The sequence below is a fragment of the Protopterus annectens genome, chromosome 11.part0 (genome assembly GCF_019279795.1).
Source record: "Protopterus annectens isolate FY-2018-M chromosome 11.part0, PAN1.0, whole genome shotgun sequence".
Lineage (NCBI taxonomy): Eukaryota > Metazoa > Chordata > Ceratodontiformes > Protopteridae > Protopterus > Protopterus annectens.
In genome coordinates this window covers 276160041-276185972 of record NC_056745.1, presented here as the reverse complement: position 1 = coordinate 276185972, position 25932 = coordinate 276160041, and the positions used below count along the sequence as shown (strand labels likewise).

Sequence of the window (25932 nt, the reverse complement as noted above, 5' to 3'; positions counted from 1 at the left end):
AATGAGACTATATCTGTACTCACTTTACACTGACTGAAGACATACCAGATAAAGATGCTTACCTTTGTATATTAAAGACCCAATTTACTCTTTCGGCTTTTCCCGGTTAGGGGTCGCCACAGCGGATCACCTGTCCACTCCTGATTGGCAGTGGAGTTTTACAGTGTTGAGTTGCCAGCCTGGCGCCCAACCTTCCACAAAAGGCACACACCCACGCACACACTCATGCCTAGGGCCAATTTAGAGTGTCTAATCCACCTACAGCATGTCTTTGGGATGTGGGAGGAAACCGGAGAACCCAGAGGAAACCCATGCCACCACAGGGAGGACATGCAGACTCCGCACAGAAGGCACCCCAGTCGAGTGCTACATTCTTACACTATTATTATTACTATATTAACACTCTGAAGTAACTATAAAGGAACTGAATGAGTTAAATCCTTTGGAGGGAAGGACTAGCCATAGTACTAGTATAGGAAAGGAGGTGTAAAGCCATTTTATATTACTTCAGGATACAGTCTAAGGTTGTACTCTAGAAGTTAAGGTATTTCATGCATTTGCTAATATTTTCTGTAGTTAGTTTATGGGACAGAATATACTTGGATGTCATCTTTGTAAAATTTTCCCAGTTTGTTTTAGAATGGTCCAATCAGTTCTGTGGTATATAAAGCTTAATTAGCATAAAGAGAGCAATCTGGACTCTCACTTCATTAGTGGGAAGGCCCTTTTGACCCACATGCAATATAGCAAATTCCCATGAAAGGGTGAATTTCCCATAACCCATTTTTTCCAGTTTAATCCTAAGTGAGTTCCATAAGCTCTGTGCATATTTACAGTACCACAGGATATGCAGGAGGCCAGCTGTCACTGTGGGGCAAAAGGGGCAGAGAAGTGAAGTATTTGGAAAGAAGCTGTTAAGACGCTCCGGGGTATAATATGCATTATTACGTATATATAGTGATTTCTTGAACAGGGCAAACCTGGTTGTATTATTTATTGCTTGGGAGAAGTGAACGTCTGTCAGTTCTGAGTTTTTGTTTCTCCAATACTGTGCAAATGTAATAGAAGATTGATATTTGATGGTTGAGATAAAGCTGTATGTAATTGATAACATTTTCTTTTTAAGTTTTAGACACTTCGGGAGGGATAGGACACTGTTTATTTCTTTCTGAACCTCATTAGGGAAATTACCCAAAGTCGATACTAACGCTTTGATTTGTCTCAGAATTATTGTATATTTGTTATTAAGTTCAAATTTTATTTTTATATCCTTTAGAGAGTTATCCTTAATGGCGTAGAAATCCCAGACATTTAAGTTTTTAATTTGGGGAAATTGGTCAAGATTTACCATTTTATTACCCAGTTTTAGATTTGGATTTAAATGAATGGGTTGCAAAATAATAAGTGTGTTTGTTAGACCTAGTGAAGAGAAGAGCTTCTGGAATAGATTTATTTTATATTTGATTAGTTTATGTAGTTTCATGTCTTTTAACACGTTTATTTATGAAAGGTATTGATTTGGGATTTATGTTACACAGCTTTATATGTGCATGCCACAGACCAACCCACTGGGGGAAATGAGTTGAGTTAATTTACTAAATAGTCCAAATAAAATAACAGTATGTGGTCTTAAGTAGGCTTCCACGTCTTAATTTTTATAAATGTACAAACATGTGGACACTGTACAACCACAAGCAAATAAGGATATCAGGTTCAAAAAGTTCCTGTAAAAACTTGCCAAATGTTGCATTTCATACATTGCCTACCTTTGTGGACTACACTGGAAACACAACTGCAACAAAAAGCAAGCATTCATAAATGGATTCAGGCACAGTCTGGAGTGTAATTAATTGCTAAATGATGCAGCTATAAAACCAACAAGCAAAAAGATTGACCATCTGTTTGCCAAAGAAGGCAATATACTGTAAGAAATTGCAAGAGACAGCATAACACACTGTCAATATCCTTAACAGAGGAAAATATAACACTAACCCATCAATTTCCTTGTGCAATTAATGGTTCTTTATCCCAGTACCTACAGTAAGAGTTCTTCATTGCATCCTCAATTCAAACTACCTCAGCAGAATTAGACAATACATTTTATTCCCTTTACAACCAATTAAAATGGAAGATACTTTCTGCTTTATTTGTCATTTATCTGTACATATATGCGCTCTCTACTCATGTCCACTCCCTCTAGCAACATATGCCCTGGATCATGCATACAATCAATCTAGATACTAACCCACGGGAATACTGTCAAACTAAAGATGCATTACAGTCTTACTCTCACAGACTCCCAGAGTATCTGCAAAAAACAGAATAACTACATAATTTTGTTGACTTGCACAATACTCAACACTTGCCATAATGGAAGCCTGGCTCAAGTCCTACATTCTTAATAGGTTCACAGGCAAGTATTAAGCTAGCTGTTTTCAGGCTATTTTAGGCCTAGCCAATTTCTCTTTTTGCGCTCAAAATAACCCATCCCATTTGGTTATAGAATGGCCTTAAACATCCCATGGTTTATAATTATACATCACCACTAATGAAAATAAACGGGATCATACCATATATACTTTGAGGGGACCCTATGCATGGGATAAAGCATTTAAGAGTTGTCCCTGTCCATTAGTAGTACAGGGGGCAGTGCTGGAGCAAATTTTCTGTTTCCCATCCCTAGATCTATGATGCACCTGAAAATGGACAGGAATGAACTTTGTTTTATATGGATCGGAAGTCTGTTCCACAGCAACAGTATCCTCTGTGAAATTTAGTTGTCCCTCCAAACCACTGTTGATGTTGCAGAAGTAGTTTAGATCCCTAGGTCAAGTATTTCTGATGCCATCTGACTAGCTGATGTGCAGTAAATCCATCAGAATGGGTCGGAGGATGCCTCCTATGCCAGACACAAGTCACCTCTTAGCAGTCTGTAGGACAGAGTACAGTGACAGGGTTTTGAAGCAGTCCATGCAGAACATGTTGTTTAGGCCTTGTACCCTATTAGTAAACTATTTCTGTGGGCATTCCGGTTGCTGCATGTGTCTGGACAGATACATGCCAATGGGGTTACATTCAATGACTGGCCTAATGAACATTTCCCTGAAAAGGTACGGCTACTCAGAGGTGGCAATATATCCAAAGGTACAAAGGAGCAGTACACTTTGTGAAAGGATCAACTGAACCCTTCCCTCTCTTCAATTACGTCTGTTGTGAATATTTCAAATGGGGAGGCAGAGTGGTGTCTGTAATAAGTGACTCTGCCCCTCCATAATTGTGCTTCTCACCTGGTGAACAATCCCTTTAAATGGGCTGCAAATAACTTGACATTTACTTGTCCCCCCCCCCAAACACACACACAGTACACACACTGTAGACTATTGTTTGTAAGTTTGTGTACATGCATGAGTATATTTATACAAGTAGGCCAGTTATCAGAACCCCACTGACTGCATTCCATTACAATAAGCAAAACATAATAGTCCCATTGCTCCAGAGTACATACATTGCAGTCCATTGCACTGAATAAAAATAATTGAGTCATGTTCTATATCACAGCACATAAATAAACAAATGCTGCAGTTCATGCATTTTTAATGAATGACTTTCTTTTAAAACTGCACAGACTGATGGCCAGCACCTGTAAAACATGTGCATACCTTTTTTTTTAATAACTCCTGTGCTGATAATCTTTTGATGACAAATGTGTATTTGAATCTTAGTTATACCATGCCTATCTCTGCTACTTGTTTTACATTAACTTTTAGAGTAACGTGTTCATTAGCATTGCCCATTTGATTCTAAACAGCATATCTAGTGACGCCAGTGAAATCACTGTACCATTTCAAATCTCACTTATTCAAAATAAAGTACTTTTGTGGCCTTTACTTAACTCACATGAAAGAAATTGAAAATGTACAAAGATTTCTTACACAAAAATCAGTGTTAGAAAAACTAAACTATTCAGGAAGACATCGCCATTTACGATCAGAAGTTAGTAATTAACTTCGATTATATACCTTATGTGTATTACACAGTATACTGCACTCAATGTAACTAAGTGTATTATAATGTGCATTGAGTAACTTACAATTTTATACATCAGTGTAATGAAGCGCTCAGTAATAATTACTCTGTTTTTCTTGCCCTTGGACAGAGTCAAGGCTGAATGGTGTCTAAAGACCAGTCCATCAACTTGATTAATAAATTTAAATAAATAAGCAGACGTGAAGTTACAGCTAACAGTCTTCCTGAACGCCAGCAATTTGTAAGTTTGATATGCAAACCTATGACCTAAGCTATTACAGTTTGTGACAGCACTGCAGTAAAAATGGCATGCAATTACATTTGCATTAATATATTAACAGATGGACAGAGAGGATCCTATCAGGCACCATTACAGATGAGAGAGGGTAAAAGACACTGCCATATTATGTGAATTTTAGACACCTAGAAATGAAGATATCAGCATTTGTTTGCAGCAATGGCTATAAAAAGAGTACAGTTTTGTACCTACCATAAATGTAGATGTTCGAAGATCCACATTGCTGCAGTCCTTACACTTGGGTAGTCCGCTGTCCTCGGTCGGCCCGAATATCAAAGTATTAGGCTGACGTCGGTCAAGGCGCTTAAGACTGACATCAGGACGTCAGGGTACAAATGCGCATGACCGACGTCATATCCTCAGTCTTTTCTTGCCCCAGATGTCAGAAGACCCTAAAAAGAAAGGTCAAAACCAAAAGACAGCAAAAAACAACCAACCACCCTTGTACTAACCATATGTACAATATATACAATATCCACAAAATGTACAACCTAAACCACACAACCGCCTCTAACTACAGAGGGGAAGGAGGGAGGGTAAATTGGACTGCAGCAATGTGGATCTTCGAACATCTACATTTATGGTAGGTACAAAACTGTACTATGTTCTTCATCTCACATTGCTGCAGTCCTTACACTTGGGTAGAATCCCAAAGCAGAGGTAAGGGAGGATGGTAAAACTATAAAGCAGTAGGAGCTGCCAAAATGCCCTGTAAAATTGCAGTGGCAAAACCAGCCCTAGATTTAGAGTAAAGTGGAAGGTGGTAATGCTTAGAGAAAGTATGCACTGAACTCCAAGTAGCTGCCTCTAAAATATCTTTAGTTGCCACCCCCCTTAAAAAAGCTGTAGAAGTGGCAGTAGCCCTAGTGGAATGGGGCCTAATCCCAGCTGGAATCTCCTTACCATGATGGGAATAACAGAAAGCAATACAAAACCCAATCCACTTAGAAATAGTTTGTTTTGACACAGGCTTGCCCTGAGAACTCAAAGCAAATGAAACAAATAACTGCTGAGACTGCCTGAACCCTTTAGTTCTGTTCAAATAATATCGCAACTGCCTGTGTATATCCAAAGTGTGCAAAATCTTTTCCCCTTTATTTTGGGGGTTTGCATAAAAAGTAGGCAAATGAATAGTTTGGTTTAAAGACACACTAGAAACCACTTTAGGCATAAAGGAAGGATTAGTACGTAAAGACACCCTATCCTTATGGAAAATTAAGAAAGGCTCAACTGCCATAAGGGCCTGTAACTCAGAAACCCTTCTCGCAGAGGTAATGGCCAACAAAAAAGCAGTCTTCCATGATAAATATTTCAACTCAGCAGTAGCTGCAGGCTCAAAAGGTTGTAGAGTGAGTTTCTCCAACACAAAATTGAGATCCCAAGCAGGAGTAGGAGCTCTACGTGGGGGTCTTATATTCTTTGCCCTCTAAGGAATTGCTTAAACAAAGGATGAGAAAACAATGGTGGGTCACAGTCATAGTGAGCAGAAATTGCTGCAGCATGAACCTTAATAGAAGAGAAGGACAAACCTTTGTCCAGTAACTCAGTAAGATACTGAAGAGCCACACTTAAATTAGGCTTAGAAACATCAAATTCCTTTGCTGTACTCCAAAATAAAAATCTCTTCCATTTATCTGCATACACTTTCCTTGTACTAGGCCTTCTGGCCTCCAAAATAACATTCAAAACTTGCTGTGGAAGCTGAGACCCTCCAGGGTTTAAAACAGAATATGCCAGGCTGTTAGGTGAAGAGAGTGCAGTTTTACATTGAGTAAATGACTGTTCTCCTGAGACAGCAGGTGTGGAATCGAAGGCAAAGGCCATGGAGGCTCCCGTACCAGACTTCTCAGTAATGGGTACCAGTGCTGTCGAGGCCAATCTGGAGCTATTAAAATCATCTTTGGCTTGTCCTGTCTGACCTTCAGGAGTACCCTTGGGAGGAGAGGCAGAGGTGGAAAGGCATACACATGAAGATTGCTCCAATTGAATGAGAGAGCATCCACTTTCCAAGCTGTGGGATGAAACCATTTTGTGCAAAACTTTGGCAGCTGGTAGTTTAGTGGAGAAGCGAACAGATCTATGTCTGGAGTTCCCCATGACACTGTCAATTTCTGAAATACATGAGGATCCAATTTCCACTCGTGGGGATCCATAATTTGTCTGCTCAACACATCTGCTAAGGAGTTCTGTGCTCCTGGCAGAAACCTTGCCTGAAGATTTAGCTGTAAACTGAGAGCAGTCTCCCACAAAATCATTGCTTGTCTGCATAGAGGATAAGAATGTGTTCCCCCTTGCTTGTTGATGTACCACATGACAGTTGTGTTGTCTGTTAGAACCAACACCTGGCCAGGAAGAAGTAAATCCTTGAAAGCTATCAATGCAAATTGGACTGCTAACATCTCCTTCAAGTTGATATGTAGATGTTGAAGTCTGGCAGGCCACGTGTCTTGTACCCACTTTCCATTTAGATGAGCTCCCCAAGCTTTGTCTGAGGCATCTGTCGTTAGAATCTGACTCGCCTCTGGCCGGGTCACAGAGAGTCCCTTGTTTAGGTGACATTCCTGAGCCCACCACAAAAATTCCTTTTGAATGCAAGGTATTATCTGAATGACAGTGTCCATATCTTGGCAGTGCTGTGTCCATACATTTTTGAGATACCATTGCAGCTTCCTCATATGCAGTTTGGCATTGGGAAGCACCAGAATACAAGATGCCATGAACCCCAAGGCTTGAAGGACTGTCCTTGCAGTCAGCCTGGACTGATGAGACAATTGATGGAAGTAAAGAGAAAGATTCTTTTGTTTGTCCGGGGTCAAAAAGGCCATCTGGGATGCTGTATTCAGTCTCACACCCAGAAAGCACATCTCCTGAGAGGGTACTAGACTGGACTTTATTTCGTTCACAGAATACCCCAGGCATCTTAGCACTGCTATCACATATTGTAGATGATGAAGAAGCTCGTCCTTTCCTTGGGCCAGAATCAGGCAATCGTCCAAATAAGGATAGATCTGTATTCCTTTTAGCCTGAAGAAAGCTATCACTGGAGCCAGAACCTTCGTGAACACTCTGGGTGCAGTAGATAAGCCAAAGGGCAATGCAGAGAACTGATAATGAGAAGTCCCAGCTCGAAAACGCAGATACTTCCTGCAACTTAGCCTGATAGGAACATGAAGGTAAGCCTCCTTGAGATCCAGAGTCACCATCCAGTGATCTTTGCCCAGCAGAGGTAAAAGCTGTTGTAACGTCAACATTTTGAACTTGGGAATGTCCAGATAAGTGTTGAGGATAGATAAATCCAAAATTGGTCTCCACGTGTTCCCCTTCTTTGGTCCTAGGAACAGGCGAGAATAAAATCCTAGGCCCACTTCTGGCAGAGGGACCGGTTGTATGGCCCCTATTTGGAGTAGCAGAGAAATTTGTTTGTGAGCCTCTAGTCTTTGCTGAGGAGGAACGTCCGGCATGCCTCTGAAAGGAGGCAAGGTATGGAAATAAAACCTGTAACCTTGGTGTATGATATCTAATACCCATCTGTCTTGGGTAATCAAACTCCAATTTTCCTTGAAGAGTGCCAACCTTCCTCCCAAAGGTGCTGCCAGGCAAGAAGGATCTGGCAGCTGAAAAGGTAGGTCATTGGGCCTGTTTACGAAAGGACTGGCCCCTGCCCTCACCCGAAGAATGTGCAGGAGAACTCCCTGTTCTAGGTCTGAAGGAGCTCTGAGCTCTGCCCCTACCACGTCTAGATCTACCCCTAGACTGTGAATAATAAGAAGGGTACGTCCACCCCTTAGCAGGCCAATTCCTACTAAACTTCGGAGGCTGAACTTGCAAAAAATCTTTAACAGTCTGCATAGACTTAGCCTTGTCCTCCATTTTCTTCAAGACTGACTCCACAGGTGAACCAAACAACACATCAGACTGTAAAGGAGCATCCAAAATCCTTGTTTCAACATGTTCAGATAAATTCTGATCCCTCAGCCAGGCGTGCCTGCGAAGAACTGAAGAACTGACCCAGTGGCAGCCACCCTAGACGAGGCCTGTACAGCATCAAAACCACATTGTAAAGAATGCTTACCCACCTGTTCAGAAACATGTACTAAATCTTGTAATTCTTTACACTCAATGCCTTCCGCCAGAGCATCTACCTTAGATTTCAATTGAGAAAGAAGATAGTTTTGATATTTCAACATGTGAAACTGGCAATTCAAAGCCCTCATAGCTAAGGTGGAAGAAGTATAGACTTTCTTTCCCCATCTATCCAAAGCTCTGGCCTCTTTATCTGGAGGAACCGGATTTTTTACAACAGAGGCCTTGACACCCTTAGGTCCCTGACTAACAGTTTCTGGGTCCGCCCTAGGACTCTTATAAAGATATTTATGAGCCTCAGGCACCCTGTAATACCTATCCGGTTTAACAGGAGCAGGAGGCAAAGAATCAGGATTAAGAGAAGCCTCTGCAAACACATCTTCCACAACATCCAGAACAGGAGGTATAGCCAAAGGCCTATGCTGGGGTAAAAGCAAAAATTCCCTAAGCCTTTTCCTGGAATCAGAGAAGTCCTGACCTTCCCACTTAAAATGTTCCCTCATGGAATGAAGAGTCTCTGAAAAAGAAAAATCCTCTGGAGGAGAAGCAGAAGGAGTGGAATCATCTGCATCAGAATCAGAATAAGGAGAGTACTCCTGCAAGTTTTCAGCCGAAGACTCTGAAACATCTGAAGCCTGCTCAAAACTCCCCAACTCTGGTTCCACCCTAGGTCTCTTATCTGGAGAGGGCAAAGAACCTCTAATCAAAGTAATTAAATCTTCTGCCATTTTAAGCATGTGCTTCTTGGGCACAGATCCTGTAGAACTAGGAGTGACACCAACAGAAGCTAAACCTGGCCTGCCTCTGGGAGAAGCCTTAGAAACAGAAGGAGAGGGCCTAACCACCTTAGGAAGGGAGGGGAGTACAGTAACCTGAGAAGCCCCTTCAGCCTGACCTGCCTCCTGAGAGGCCACATCCTGCAATAACAAAGTCTCCCCCTGGGACTCCAGAGAAGCCTCCGGCGGAACCACCGGTTCCACTGACGCCTCTAAAGAACCGGCGTCCGCACGGACGACTCTTCTTGCCTGGGTTTAGCTGCTTTGTCTTTGCGCTTCTTCGAAGAAGCGGGCGCCGGAGCATCCGACGGCATCTTATAATTGCACCGCTTCCCAAAGACCAACCTGGCACAATCTAACCTTCGCTTAATAGTGCTTATTGAACCTAGCACAAAAGCGACACCCAACAACGCCGTGCTCAGGCCCCAAACAAGGAATACACAAAGTATGATAATCTCTATGCGGTATCTGTTTCCCACAAGAAATACAGTTATTCACTTTTTCTGACATCCGGTAAACCATTGAGGCAAGAAAAACTAAAATGTTCCCAACGGGTACTTAGCCAACTTTGACTCGGTCTGAAACTCCGAATTCGAAAAATTTCAGAACGCCGAACGGCACTTGCAACGCTGCTTCTGCATCGGACCATGCGGCAAAAAAGACTGAGGATATGACGTCGGTCATGCGCATTTGTACCCTGATGTCCTGATGTCAGTCTTAAGCGCCTTGACCGACGTCAGCCTAATACTTTGATATTCGGGCCGACCGAGGACAGCGGACTACCAAAGTGTAAGGACTGCAGCAATGTGAGATGAAGAACATCTGCATATTTTTAATATTTTGTAAATCATGAAATATCTGCACTATACAGGACATAAAGTCGTGGTCAACAACATGTGAAAGAAAAAAGTAAAACGGCATCAAGCTGCACTGTTCTGCATAAACACAAATGAAGATAAAATAATTTGCTTGCAACTATACTTTTTGAAGCAATGTGTATCATCGTTACCATGAGTAGTGAGACTCCCACAGTACTTGAACCATACCACAAGATAACAACTGAAAGCTGATGTTACTGCACACAAATCTACCATTAATACACATGAATTCTGTCTGGTACAGCAGCAGAAAGAAATAAGAAGTTATGTACCTACCATAACGTTCCATGTTAGTTGTCTTCTTCTCGCCTTCTTTCTTGCTGGTTGGGTTCGGAGCCGATCCTCGGCTCCGACTCGGCCATCTACTAAAGCTCGAGAGCTATTTACTGGCTCGAGGCCTCCCCATATCCCACAATGCTTGGCGCTAGATACCCAGATCTCGTTTGGCAGAGCTAACACCATAGAAAAATTTCAAGGACATCCGTCCAAACTACAAGGTTTACCTACAGTAGTAAAAAGAGGAAGGACGTAACCCAGATAAGAATTAGCCAGAGGAAGAAGGCCTCAAAAAGGGACTCTTCTCGGTCTGTCCAGGCTAGGGGGATGGAGGGGGTAGGACGCAAGAAAGAAGGCGAGAAGAAGACAACTAACATGGAATATTATGGTAGGTACATAACTTCTTAATGTTAAGTTGTCTATCTCGACTTCATTCTTGCTTTTTGGGACAGCGTCCCTAGCACCTTAGTCCTGGGTGGCTCATCGGAACAGACTCTTGAGCACAGTGGAACCAAAATCAGCTCTACTCCTAGAGGCCATATCCAACATATAATGTGAAATGAAAGTATGAGGAGTGGCCCATGTGGCTGCAGCACAAATAGATTTCATTGGTAGTCTTGCTTGAAAGGCTACCGAAGTAGCTAACGCTCTGGTGGAATGACCTTTAGGTTTAGTAGGGAGTTCTTTATGTCTCAGTTGATAAATCAAAGTAATAATAGAGGACTACCACCTGGATAAGGTTACTTTTGAAACTGGCAGTCCCTGTTTGCCCTCAGCATAGGACAGGAAAAGTTGGTCTGATTTTCTTGTTTGCTTAGTCCTATCCAAATAAAAAAGCAATTGCCTATGAACGTCCAATTGGTGTAACTTCCTTGTTCGAATAGTTAGGAAAAAAGACAGGTAGATCAATAGCCTGATTCAGGTTTGTTTCAGAAGGTATCTTGGGCAGAAACGAAGGATTAGTCCTGAGTGAAACTCTATCCTTACGAAAGACAAGGTAAGGAGGATGAATACAGAGGGCTTGAAGTTCCGAAACTCTCCTAGCTGAGGTGATGGCTACTAAAAAGAGAGTCTTCCAGGAGAGTAATTTTAAGGAACAGGAAGCCGCAGGTTCAATGGGGGGAAGAATCAAGCAAGCTAATATCAAGTTCAAATCCCACGGAGGTGGGGGATCTCTGACTGGGGGCCTAAGCAAAAAAGTCCCTTTAAGAAAAGTCTTGCAAAGTCTGTGGGACATGATGCTGACTTCTGATAGGCCAGCATGGAAATTTGCAATAGCAGCTAACTGGACCCTGATGGTGGCAGACGAGGAGCCAGCTTGAAAAAGTTCTGCTAAAAAATCTAGAACGTGGTGGACAGGGGCTGAAAAGGGATCTATATTCCTAGCCTCTGCCCAGAAAGAGAAACGTTTCCACTTACTAGCATAAGTCTTCCTGGTAGTAGATTTGTGTGAAGAAAGGATGATCTCACGTACCGGCTGAGAAATATGTGGAAGCCTGGCTAAGGTTGGAAGTGGAGCAACCAAGCCGTGAGGTTGAGAGACTGAAGGGATCGGTGCAGCCCGCCCGACTGATGGACCAAGAGGTCTGGCACTTTGTCCGGATTCCAAGGCTGCTCTAAGCAGGTGACGATGCAGAAATGGGAACCAAATTTGTTGAGGCCAGTAAGGGGCAATGAGGATCATCCTGGATCCCAATGCGGTCGCCTTCTGAATTTGTTTGGGAATTAGGGGAAAGGGTGGGAATGCATACAGAAGACCCCGGGGCCAATCGTGAACTACAGCATCTCTGGGGTAGTGGCCGGGAAGGGGGAAGAGAGTGAAGAAATTGTCGCACATGCTGTTGAGAGGAGTTGCAAAAAGGTCGCAGCAAGGTTGACCCCATCTGCAGAAAATTTTGTCCGCTACTGACTAATTGAGAGACCACTCGTGAGGCATGAGAATAGTTCTGCTTAGCCTGTCCGCAATGACGTTGGACTTCCCGGGGATGTGCGTTGCTATCAGAAACCATTTAGAGGAGATCGCCCACTGCCAGAGTCTGAGTGCTTCTTGACATAAGGGATAGGACTTGGTTCCGCCCTGCTTGTTGATGTACCACACTGCAGACATATTGTCTGTTTGAATTGCAATAGTCCCGGTGGGTAGAGTCCTGAAGAGCTTGCAATGCTAAAAGTACCGCTCTCATCTCCAAGACGTTTATGTGCAGGTGGTACTCTAGAGGTTGCCAAGTGCCCTGGACAGTCCTGCCCTGAAAATGCCCCCCCCCCTACCCAATCAGGGAGGTATCCGTGGTCACTGTGGCAACAGGAGGAGGAAGAAAAATGGTCTGCCCTGGAGTAATAGAGGGGAGACCATCCACCAAGCCAGTTGGTCTTTGCATGATTGAGTGATTATTATCTTGTGAGACATCGGCAGTTGCTGAAAGGACCATTGGGTAAAAAGCATCCACTGAAGAATCTGCATGTGAAAATGAGCCAGGGGAACTAGTATGATTGTTGCTGCCATGAGACCCAACATTTTAGAACAAATCTGGCCTGAATTCTCTTGCACTGCATTAAGACCTGCACATGCCGGCGAATGTCTGACACTCTGTCTAGAGGAAGTTTTGCGGACAGATCTTTTGTATTTAATCTTGCGCCTATAAAGGTTATAGACTGACAAGGTGACAATGCAGATTTTTCGAAATTTATTCAGAAACCTAGCTCGGAACAAGTTTGCATCACACCTGATACTCTTGTTATAGGTGACTCTACTGTCAGACACACTGACGTCCCGTTCACCAGGCTGAATAAAGAGAAGGTCACAGTGAGCTGCCTGTCGGGTGCTAGGATCCGACACATAACGCAAGCACTCAGGTCACTCCAAAGCAAATACAAATATGACTCAGTCATTGTACATGCTGGTGTGAATGACCTGAGACGTACCTCCCTGGACTACATGAAAAGAGACATAGAGGAGCTCTCTGATCATGTAGCCCAGGCTGGTATGACCCTGACCTTGAGCAGCATCTTACCCTCACCTAGAATGATGCAACAGTACAAAGACAAAATGATCGATTTTAACAATTGGCTAAAATTTTTGTGTCATTCAAAGGGAATACAGTGTCTGTCAGCCTGGGATGACATGCTCAACAAGCCACGTTGCTTCGCTAGGGACGGCTTACACCTGTCACCACTGGGCTTTCGGATATTGGCAAAGGCTCTTGCCACTCCCATAGTGCCTTTTTTAGGCAAGGCTAAAAAGTCAAACCCACCCCCATAGACAGCATAAGGAAAGTACAGTTTTGTACCTACCATAAATGTAGATGTCCGAGAGGAATGCATCTGCAGTCTTAACAAATGGGTTGTCCTGTCGTCAGGCAGCCCTTCGGTCAGCCGGATTCCAAAGTCTGGGTCTGGCTTCGGCTGGTGTCGCACTTCACCCGACGTCATTGCGGCAGTTCTTCGGGTATAAAGGCATCAGCCGACGCCATTTTCCTCAGTGTTTCTTGCCCCAGATGCCAGGTGCCCTCTTTGTTGGCTAAATTTGGATAAATGCCAAAGTTTCCAAATAGTAGAGAGCAAACACACAAAATAAACATGTATGTACATATATACAAACAAATACACCATAATAGATCCCCCCAAGCTAGCTGAAGATTGGTAAGTACCCTAGGAGTACCTCAGAGGGAAGGAGGGTGGGTAATCCTGACTGCAGATGCATTCCTCTCGGACATCTACATTTATGGTAGGTACAAAACTGTACTATGTCCTTCAAGGATGCATCTGCAGTCCTTACAAATGGGTAGAATACCATAGCTAAACTAGGGGAGGAGGAAAAGAGAATAGATTATGGTGTAGTCAGGATCCCTTGCAAAACAGCAGTGGCAAAACCAGCACGGGATCTAGAGTATAGAGGTAAGTTATAATGCTTGGCAAATGTATGCACGGAGGTCCAAGTAGTAGCCTCTATAATGTCCTTGGTAGCCACTCCTCGTAAGAAGGCTGTGGTAGTGGCTGTGGCCCTTGTGGAGTGAGGCCTGATGTTCTCTGGAGTTTTCTTTCCATGGTAGGAGTAACAAAATCTAATGCAATTTCCTATCCATTTGGAGATTGTCTGTTTAGAAATTGGTTTTCCTTCTTTTCCTGTTGCATAAGCTACCAGAAGCTGGTCAGTTTTTCTATTGTTTTTTGTTCTGTCCAGGTAGTAGCGTAATTGTTTGTGCACATCCAAGGTATGTAAGAGCTTTTCTCCCCTGTTCTGTGGATTGGGGAAGAATGTAGGAAGGTGGATAGCCTGATTTAAAGAGACTCTGGATACCACCTTAGGCATGAATGTAGGATTTGTTCTCAAGGACACTCTATCTTGATGGAAGATCAGGAAGGGTTGTACTGCCATTAATGCCTGTAGTTCAGAGACCCTTCTTGCTGAAGTTATTGCCAGCAGGAAAGCAGTCTTCCAGGATAAGTATTGCAATTCTGCTGTAGCTGCTGGCTCGAAAGGAGGTAGAGTCAGCTTTTCTAGCACAAAGTTCAAGTCCCATGCTGGCAATGGAGGTTTCCTGGGAGGTTTTACATTTTTAATACCCCTCAGAAACTGTCTGAGCAGAGGATGCGAGAAGACAGGAGGATTCAAGCTGTATTCTGCTGAAATAGCTGATGCATGTATCTTGATGGAGGAATAGGACAGGCCTGTATGGAAGAGCTCCGCCAAGTACTCCAGGATGTTGGCTATGTTCACCATTGTCACATCTTGCCCCTTTGCAGTACTCCAGATGAGGTATCTTTTCCATTTTGCTGCATAATTCTTTCTTGTTGAAGGTCTACGAGCCTCCAGGATTATGTCTTTAACCCTTTGGGATAAATTTGGGTTAATTGCTGTTATGTAATGTTCCAGGCAGTTAGCTGCAGAGTTTTTAGGTTTGGATGCAGTATTTTGTAGTTGTTCTGTGTCAGCAGTAATGGGATCAGGGGCAGTTTCCATATTTGTTCCCGGGACATGCTCCTCAGCAGTGGGTACCAATGTTGTCTTGGCCAGTCTGGGGCTATCAGGATGATCCTCGGACGTTCCTCTTTGATCTTGAGAAGCACCTTGTGCATCAAAGGAAGTGGTGGGAATGCGTATGCTGTCAGGCTTTTCCAACTGAAGGATAGGGAGTCCACCTTCCAAGCAAGTGGGTGGTAAGTCCTTGTGCAGAATTTCTTCAACTGGTGATTGTATGGGGATGCAAACAAGTCTATTTGTGGTAATCCCCATTCTCTTGTGATGGTTTTGAAAATATCCGGATGCAGCATCCATTCGTGGGCATCTGTTGTAGTTCTGCTTAATATGTCTGCTAGAATGTTTTCCTTCCCTGGTACATAAATTGCCTGTAACTGAATGTTGTAGCTCAGAGCCACATCCCATAGGTCCAGTGCCAGCCGGCATAGGGGGTATGAGTGTGTGCCTCCCTGTTTGTTGATGTACCACATAACTGTGGTGTTGTCTGTCCTTATCATCAACTGGCCTTCTTGGAGAAGAGGTCTGAATGCCTGGATTGCCAATTTTACTGCCATCATTTCTTTTAGATTTATGTGCAGATGCAGCTGGTCTTGAGTCCATAGGCCTTGAATGCACTTGTCCATCATGTGTGCCCCCCAACCGAGGTCTGAGACATCTGTCGTGATAGTCTGTCTTGGTTGACTTTTGCAGAAGGGTAGTCCTGTGTTTTTTTGACAGGCCTGAGCCCACCATAAGAACTCTTGTTTCAGGCATGGAATCATTGGAATTTTGGTTTCTAGGCTGTGCTTGTACTGAGACCACAATTTTTTTAGGTACCACTGTAGCTTTCTCATATGAAGCCTGGCAGGAGGGACCAGAATTATGCAGGATGCCATGAAGCCTAGAGCTTGTAGCACTTTTCTTGCAGTTAGATGGCTGTGCTTTGTTAATGCCAAGAAGTAGAGAGGAAGTTGCTCTTTCTTTTCTGCAGTTAGAAATGCCATTTGTTTTGATGTGTCCAGTTCTGCACCCAGAAAGGTTATTATTTGGGATGGAATCAGCCTTGACTTTTTTGTATTGACTGTATATCCCAGGGCTTGTAGCAGGTAGATGACTCTTTGTAAGTCTTCTGTTAATTTGTTTTTGTTGTCCGCTTGTATCAGGCAGTCGTCCAGGTAGGGATAGATTTGAATTCCCTGAAGTCTGCAATGAGCAATTACTGATGCCAGGCATTTCGTGAACACTCTGGGCAGTAGATAAGCCAAAGGGCAATGCTGAGAATTGATAATGCTCTGATCCTGCAAGAAATCTGAGGTATCTTCTGCAAATTGGTCTTATGGGGACGTGCAGGTATGCCTCCTTGAGATCTAGAGTTACCAGCCAAGACTCCTTGCCCAGCATGGGAAGAAGCTGCTGTAGGGTCAGCATTTTGAATTTTGGAACAATGAGGAATGTGTTTAAAGCGGACAGGTCTAGAATAGGCCTCCATTTGTTTTCTTTTCTTGGTACCAGGAAGAGCCTGGAGTAAAATCCCTTCCCTTGCTCCATAAATGGTACCTTTTCCACAGCTCGCCTTCTTAGTAATTGAGATATTTGTTTTAGAGCTTCTGCCCTTTGAGAAGGTGGTAGGTTTGGCATTCCTCTCTTTCCTGGTAGTGTATGGAAATGGAACCTGTAACCTTTGTCTATAGTCTGCAAAATCCATTTTTCTCTGGTAATGCAGTGCCAGTTTTTTGAAAATAATGTTAGCTTTCCGCCTAAGGGTGCTTCTAGTTGTTCCCTGGTAGGCGGTGCCACCGCCAAGTCACTGTGATTGAGTTGTTGTAGTGGTGGTGGCTGTATCCGTGCCTCGTTGATTGTTACCCTGCCACTGGCGACCCCTGGATTGGTTTCTGCCTCTAGAGCGCCTATTCCTGCCTCTTTGTGCCTTAGAGGAGTCTGGAAAGGACCAATTCTTGGAGGGCCAATTCCTGCTAAACCTTGGAGGTTGAACCTGTAAGAAATATTTTACTGTTTGCACAGATTTTGCTTTCTCTTCCATCTTTTTTAGTACCTGCTGTGCGGGGGCACCAAATAAATTGACCTTGTCCATAGGTGCATCCAAAAGCTTAGATTTGACATGGTCTGGTAATGCCTGTTCTTTCAACCATGCATGCCTCCTGATAACTGTGCCAGTCATGGCTGATCTAAAGGAAGCCTCCAGTGCATCATAGCCATATTTTAAAGAATGGTTACTAACCTGCTGTATGTTATGTAACATTTCTTGAACATACTTTTTATCTATAGATTCTTCAGAGGACAGTTTTTTAGTCAACTGGTCAAGCATAAACTTTTGATATTGAATCATATGAAATTGGCAGTTCAAAGCTCTAGCTGACAAAGTAGCAGAGGTGTAAACTTTTTTACCCCATCTCTAAGGACCTGGATTCCCTTTCAGAGGGGAGGGGTTTTTTAGAAGAAGTAGCTGCTACAGCTTTAGGGCCCTGGGAGATAGTCTCTGGATCTGCAAGGGGCCTTAAATCACTGGTGATGAGTGTCCGGGACCCTGTAGTACCTATCAGGCTTAGCAGGAGCCGGAGGTAAAGTATCAGGAGTAGTGCAAGCATCATTAAATGCATCATCAACAACAGATAGAACTGGAGGTATAGCTAAAGGCCTATGCTGTGGCAAGTGTAGAAAGGTCCTAAGCCTTTTTCTAGAGTCTGAGAAATCTTGGCCCTGCCACTGAAATTGTTCCCTCATAGCATGCAAGGTTTCCCCAAAGGAAAATTCCTCAGGAGGAGAGGCTGAAGGGATAGACTCCTCAGCATCAGAGTCTTCGTAAGGAGAATAAGAAGCCTCAGGAGGGTCTGTATGTTCTGAGTCATCAGAGGAATCATCTGTGGCTACAGGCTCAGGGGGCTCTGCTCTAGGCCTCTTTTCTGGAGGAGGGAGAGAGGCCCTGTCTGGATGAGGCTGGGATCCACGAATTAAAGAGATGAGATCCTCTGCCAAAGAAAGCATATGGGAGCTGGTGCTGGGCCTGTGAGAGGGGGGTTTGGCAGGCCCAGGTTTTGAAGCTTTGGCTGCTTTAGCCCTGGCAAAGGCCTTAATAGACATAGCTGGAGGAGGCCTAGCAGCTCCACGTGCAGGGGTAGAAATATCTAGGGGAATGGTGTCTGATAATTCCTGTGAAATCGCAACAGAAGGTTGGATTTCAGAAGCCGTTTCTACAAGGATAGAAGAGGCCTCGGTAGAAGGCAAGTTATCGGCTGAAGAAAGAACCGCTTGCTCGGTTTCGGCTGAAACCGAGACACTCGCGGTTTGCTTAACCGCGGTTTCGGCCGAAACCGCGGACCGCAAGTGTCGGTCCTTTTCTTTGCGCTTTTTGGTTATTTGCGTAGTCGGAGGATCCGACGGCATAATGTAGGCAAAATCAGAGCCGAAAATTTGTTCAGCAAAGTCCGAGCGACGTTTAAGCGTCCGCCGGTTAAAAGAAGCACAGGCTAGACAAGCTGCTATGTCGTGATCTGGGCCTAAACAATGCATGCAATAGGAGTGGAAATCTTTATGAGGTATTTGTTTCCCACAAGATAAACAGTTATTAACTTTCTCTGACATCGGCTGAGGCAAGAAAGAGTCCCCAACGGGGTACTTAGCTTTATAGAAGTCTTCGAAGTAGTATTCGGTAGTAGTAATCTCTGGATCTGACCGACCGGCACTTGCGAACAGCTTCTGCTTCTGGCGCCACGCGGCAAGAAAGACGGAGGAAAATGGCGTCGGCCGATGCCTTTATACCCGAAGAACTGCCGCAATGACGTCGGGTGAAGTGCGACACCAGCCGAAGCCAGACCCAGACTTTGGAATCCGGCCGACCGAAGGGCTGCCTGACGACAGGACAACCCATTTGTTAAGACTGCAGATGCATCCTTGAAGGACATCAAGAAACTAAGGGTAATGCTGCTAAATGCCAGAAGTCTTAACCTCAAGATGCACGCACTTGAAGCTCTCCTCAGTATGGAGAACATCGATATCTGTGCGGTGACAGAAACCTGGTTCAAGGCTCCAGAGAGCACCCCAGCACTACCAGGCTATACCTCATATCATGTTTTTCGGCCCCAAAACCCGGACCGAACCACAAAAGGAGGGGGAGTTTCCATATTTATCAAGGATATCCACACCTCCAGGTTAGTGGCATTGCACGAAGTATCGGAGACCATCCATGTGCAACTAACAGTGGGCAAGACTGCTTTTCAGTTTATAGCATCCTACAGACCACCCTCTCAAAGTCAGGAATCCCATTCGCTTTCCTGAAAACATTGGAGAACATGAAGATCTCTCCGAACACCATTATATTGGGTGACTTCAACTACCCAAACATTGACTGGAAGCACTACTCAAGCCCCAGCACCTTAGCCCAAAGATTCCTGGAAATTATAAACTCAAATGCTATGGAACAACTAGTCACCACTCCCACAAGCGGGGACAACATACTAGACCTGATCATTATCAACATGGGGACTCTATGCTCCACACCAGAAGTATATCCCTCATTGGTAAGATCAGACCATAAATTAATTTCACTGGATGTCCACATCCCGTCCCCACCCCCAGCCCAGAAAACCACAGTGAAAAACTTCTCAAAAGCGAACTTCTCACTTCTCAAAACTGAAGTGGAATCCTTCAAGGCCCCAGGGCCAGTGGAAACTACAGCCCAAACTGCAGAATCCTATATAAATGCATTCTACGGACATCTCCAGGAATGCATGGATCATGCTATCCCAAACAAAACCAAGACCCAATCATCCAAAGGCAGGCGTCCAGTCTGGTGGACCCCTGCCATAAATAAACTGTACAACAGAAGGAGGAAGCTACTACATGATAGAGCAAAATCCCTAATAGGGAAGGCATCTCTGATCAGTACTAGCAAAAATTACGATCCCTCATAAAATCCTCCAAGGCCTGCTTCGAGAGAAAAATTGCACAGGACACCAAAGACAATCATAAGGCTTTTTTCAGTTATGTTAGAAACCTGGGATGCAACTCCCAGACTTGTTCTAAGTTGATTCTAAATGACAAAAAATACACTAAACCCACAGACATCGCCAATATCCTGGCAGACAGGTTCAGTGCAAACTTCTCCCCCCCCTAAAAGAGCAAGTATCTATCCCAGCAGAGGGCTGCCTCCCAAACATCTCAGATGCTCAGGTGAAGGCTGCTCTCTCCAAAGCAAAAAACACTGCTTCCATGGGACCAGATGGCGTCCCAGGTTGCGTCCTACATGAACTACAAGAGGAACTAATCCCTCATATAAAACAGCTATACAATCTCAGCCTCACTACAGGATATGTGCCCACAGAATGGCGTACAGCAACAGTGGTCCCACTCCACAAAGGTGGAGCCTCTACGGACCCTGGAAACTATCGCCCCATAAGCCTGACTAGCTTAGTCTGCAAGGCTATGGAGAGGATCATCATGGAGCTTATAAACAAAGACATTGGGGACCTACAGACACTAGATCCTACCCAGTTCGGCTTTGTCAAGGGCAGATCCTGCCTTTTGAACCTGGTTGACTTCTTTGAAACAGTCACCAAAGCCATAGATGAAGGGAAGGTAGTCCACACAGCCTATCTGGACCTTGCAAAGGCATTTGACACAATACCCCACTCGGGCATCATAGATAAGCTATCCAGCTTAAATATAAACCCCTATGTCACAAGATGGGTCGCAAACTGGCTCAAAGACAGAACCCACAGAGTGAGAGTTGCTGGAGCCATGTCAGACTCGAAACCGGTCACAAGTGGCGTCCCACAGGGTTCTGTCCTGGACCACTCTTGTTTGGTTTATACTTTTCCGAGGTACAGGCAAACGTGGGAGGACTATGGCTCACCAAGTTCGCAGACGACTGCAAACTGGGCGCCATAATCAACTCTCCAGCTGACACAAACATCCTTCAAAAAGGTCTCCAGAGACAGATAACTGGTGCCAGCGCCATGGTTTAAAGCTAAATGCCAAAAAATGTATAGTCATACCCTTTGGCAAAAACAATGTGCCCACAAATTACCACATAGGTGGAAACCCATTAAGTACAGAGAAAGTTATTAGGGACCTGGGGACCAAAGTTGATAGCAATCTCTCCTTTGAAAACCACATTGCCAAAGTGGTTAGAAAGACCTTCTACATAGCCACCTCATCATGAAGGGTTTCACATCTAGATCAAGAGAGGTAATCGTGCCCCTTTATTCATCCCTCATCAGGCCCATCATAGAATACAATGCCCCTTTTGGGATGTACCTTACCCGACACCTGCAGCAATTAGAAAGACCCCAAAAGTATCTCACCAAGAGGATCAAGGGTCTCAAACAGATGCCATATGCTGCTCGGTTAAAAAAACTCCAGCGCTACTCAGTTGCATACCGCCTACTTTGAGGCGATCTATGCCTGACATACAAAGCTATGTCAAATCCAGAATTAATGGACATGCTCCACCTCAGTAAATCTAAATCCCTTAGAGCCACACGCTCGAGGGACTTGAACCTCAGCACAGAAATAAATAGAACTTGCTGGAGGGACAGGTTCATAACCCAGAGGCTCCCTTCGCTCTGGAATAGAATTCCAGTTCATGTGAGGCAGAGCACCTCACTGAATCTCTTCAAGAAGAATCTCGATAAGTGGATGGGGGATCATAGGTTTGTCCCACGGATTACTCCCGTGTCACTATTAGACAGAAGCACAGCAAACTAGACCTTAAAAAGGGCACAGTATACTCAAATCAAGGGGTGGCGTAAGCCATACAGAATCGGGCTAGGCTTATAATTGCCCCAGGGCAGATAGCCTAGTATGAACCTATGAACCTATGGTATAATCCCTGGCTCACAGTAGCTGATGCCTGGTGGAAGCAGTAAGGAGCCAGTCGTCTAGATATGGAAACACCTGGAATCCTCACTGTCTCAGGTGAACCGTAACCACTGCCATGCATTTGGTGAACACCCTGGGGGCTGTGGTGAGACCAAAGGGCAGGGCTCTGAATTGATAGTGACTGGGTCCCAGCCAGAAGGGGAGAAACCCTCTGGACCGCCTGTCCATTTTGATATGGTAGTACACATCCTGAAGGTCTATGGAGCACATCCAATTGTCCTGACCCAAAAAGGGTAGAATGGACTGAAGCGTGACCATCCGGAACTTTGTTCTTTGAACAGATTTGTTTAACCTGCTGAGATCCAAAATGGTACCAAAAAGAACTTGGAGTAAATTCCGGATCCTTGCTGGTCTGCTGGGACTGGCTGGATGGCCCTTTTTTTAGCAGTTTTGAAATTTCTGGCACGGCTTATTCCCTAAGACCAGGTGGAACATCTGGAAGGGACTTGGTTGTTTGTAGAGGGGTGTGGAAAAGGGGATTTTGTAACCCTCGGATATGATGGACTGTACCCATTTGTCTTGTGTGAGGAGTTGCCAGGCTTCTCGGTATAGTGACAATCTTCCCCAGACTGCCTCCGAAGGTGGACAGTCGGGCAGCCCCTCAGGGGTGCTGAAAGGGTTTGTCAGAGAAAGATTCTCCGCTACCCTGATTTTGTGGACCCCCTCTGCCCCTCGGGCAGAATCTATTATTGTTTCCTCCACTGCCCCTGGAGGGAAACTCTCCACGTATGTCAGGCGCGACTCCCTGGGGTTTCCGAAACCACATTTTCCCACTCTTCTGACCTTTAGGGTATGGTCTAGAGGGAGTAGAAAAATGGACTCCCACGGCAGAGAGAGTCTTGCCTTCCTGCTCACACCTGGTAAGGGTATCCTTCACCTGTGGTCCAAACAGAGCCAAACCATCGAAGGGGGTATTGGCGAAGGACGCCTTAAAGGCGTCAGCAAAGTTACATAACCGCATCCAGGCATGTCTTCTCAAAGCCACGCCTGTACCTGCGGCCCTACTCGCCCCATCGGCTGCATAAGAAATGAGCCGCATGGAGGAGTTGACAATTGCGTTAAGGGTCGCCAGCTGGGAGTTAATCTTATCTTGAGCCCCCGCAGCTGATGGATCCTGAAGGGTATCACCCAGTTCCTTGAGAAGATCCCTTTGAAGGCGGGTGAAGTGGCACAGATAATTCAGCGACCGCATGGAAAAAGTCGCTGAGGAAAACATCCGCTTCCCGTACCTGTCCATTGTCCTAGACTCTTTATTAGGTGGATAGACAGGCACCGAAGGGTCAGCCAACTCCTTCTTCATGGCTGCTGCCACCACCATGGCATCAACGGGGACACCTTTTGTCAAAAAGTGTTTGTTGGGTGGGGCTGTAATGAACTTAGTGGGCCTACAGGGAGTTGGTTCCACTGTGTCCGGGGCTGACCACGCCCTTTGAGCCACTACTTCCATGAGCGGGTCGAAGGGTGGAGACATCCAGGAGGTGGAAGGGCGAGAACCAAAAATGCGTCCAGGTATACCGACTTGTCCTCGGAAGGGTTAAGGGCAGTCCAGTTCCCCCTCTGCTTAAGGATCTCTAGGATATCTGAAAAAGAGACATCCTCACAGGGGGATCTTGGGGACCCTTCCGAATCCTCCAAGTTGGTATCAGACGTGACTGACTCGAGGGAGTCGACATGTTTCCTCTTACATTTTCTCTTCCGAGGGGGCTCCTCTGAAAGATCAGGGGAGGCCTCGGAAGAGGAAGATATGCCCAATGGGGCGACCTGGAGCGTCTGTTCTCCATGCTTGGGGTCAGGCGGGTGGGCAGAGACTGATGCAGGCACCATAGGGGGAGGAGCCGAAGGGGCCGATCAAGGAACCGACTCAGGAGTCAGCACGCTCCTCATGACCTTGAAGGCACCCCTACCAGGCAGAGCAGAAGGTCCCCGCTCCGAAGAGATGTGAACCCCTGCCGGCACCGAGGGACAACTCTGAGGCCAATGTCAGGGCCGAGCTCACCTGCGCCGAAGCCCCGAGAGGGAGAATGGGGTCAGACAGGGGTCTGATGCCACTCGCCCCCTCGGAGCCGACGAGGGAGTCCTGGTGCCCAGATCCCTCCAAGGACGGAACCAATGAAGATATCGGAGCCGTCGAAGGAGCTGAAAGGTGTGGTATCGGCTCCGACATTTCCAAGATTCGAGCCTCAACCAGCTCCGGCTCCGAACACAAAGGGAGAGTCGGAGGAGGAATTGCTGAAGACACCGGGACAGCCACAGTCTGTTGAGAAGGGCTGGTTAACATTTGGGCCAGGCCTGCGGTTTAAGGAGTCTACTGACCACCCTCTCCAAGTCATGGTCAGATAGCCTGGTGGACAGAGAGGAGTGGGCCCTATGGCTTTGTTCATACTGGAGCAATGGTGACCTTGGAGCCAAACGAACCGATTCAAGGAAAGGGGACCTTGAATGTTTTCGGCCCAAAGATGGTTTCGACACTAAAGTCAGAGCCAATTGAGGTCTAGAGATGTCGGCTCCATCCGGAAACGAAGAGGAGGAAGATGCTCCGCCCGGCAACGGCTCCAAACTGGGAGCCGATGGTTTGGCAGGCTTTGAGGGTTTCCCCGACTAAGGCTTGGCCGGGGATCCCTCTGGCTTAAGTAAGCCTCTCAAAATAAGCTTGTTCCTACGCTCCTGCAGGACTCTCGGGCTGAAGGCGTGACAGACCGAGCAGGAGTCCTGCGGGTGTAGGGAACCCAAGCAATACACACAAGAAGTGTGATCGTCTGTCAGAGACATCTTCTGACAGCACGAGTCACACTTCTTGAAGCCTGAAACTTTAGTATCCTTAGACATACTGGTAAGGGGATACTAAAGAGAGAAAAAAATTAAACTAGTGCTTAAACAAGGCACACAGAAACACTCACACACCTGCACTAGTTAAACTGCACTTAGCAACAACAACTATCCTAATAAAAATATACAAATACTATAAGACTAAACACTACTCCTATTAAAAGCAAAGGGGTGGGGTTAGCCACTAAAGAGAAGAAACAAGGGGGGGGAGAAAATAACAAAAAACAAGTTTCCTAGGTGGGATAAACTAGAGGGTACACAGTCTAACTACACTAAAAGGGGAGACTATCTAAATATACTAAAAATACAAGTTAAATTTTTAGCTAATAATACAAAAAAAAGGAATAATACGACCTGAGCCAGTAAAATCGAAACCTCGTAGCTGAAGCAGCAAATGAGATCTGGGTATCTAGCGCCAAGCATTGTGGGATATGGGGAGGCCTCGAGCCAGTAAATAGCTCTCGAGCTTTAATAGATGGCCGAGTCGGAGCCAAGGATCGGCTCCAAACCCAACCAGCAAGAATGAAGGCGAGATAGACGACTTAACAGCATCTGTTCACTTAAAAGTTTTCATGCTTATTTCTACTTGGCTATCGGCCCAAGGGCCTAAGTAAGCCTAGCCAACATGGTTCCCTGGCTTACGCCACCCAAGAAAGTTAATTTCCTGTACCCCTGTCGAGCAGAGCCACAGAAGTGATCCCCAGAGTGTATTTCCTATTATCCATCCACTCATCAAGACTCTTCATAAAGAGTGCTAATGAGGAACTTTGCTTGACATAGATGGGTAGCTTGTTCCAGAGTATAGGAAGTCTCTGGGACAGGAATCTATCCCTCCAGCATGTCCTGTTTATTGTGGTGACAAGGTTTAGGTCCCTAGAGGGTGTAGATCGGAGGGATTGGGATTTCATTAGGTGT

General features: G+C 45.2%; 1 protein-coding gene across 1 annotated transcript in view; it reads right to left on the bottom strand.

Annotated features, from left to right (window-relative positions):
* Positions 1 to 25932, bottom strand: part of WASHC3 (WASH complex subunit 3) — a 505398-nt gene that overhangs the window by 4819 nt on the left and 474647 nt on the right. The gene's annotated exons all lie outside the window — the stretch shown is intronic.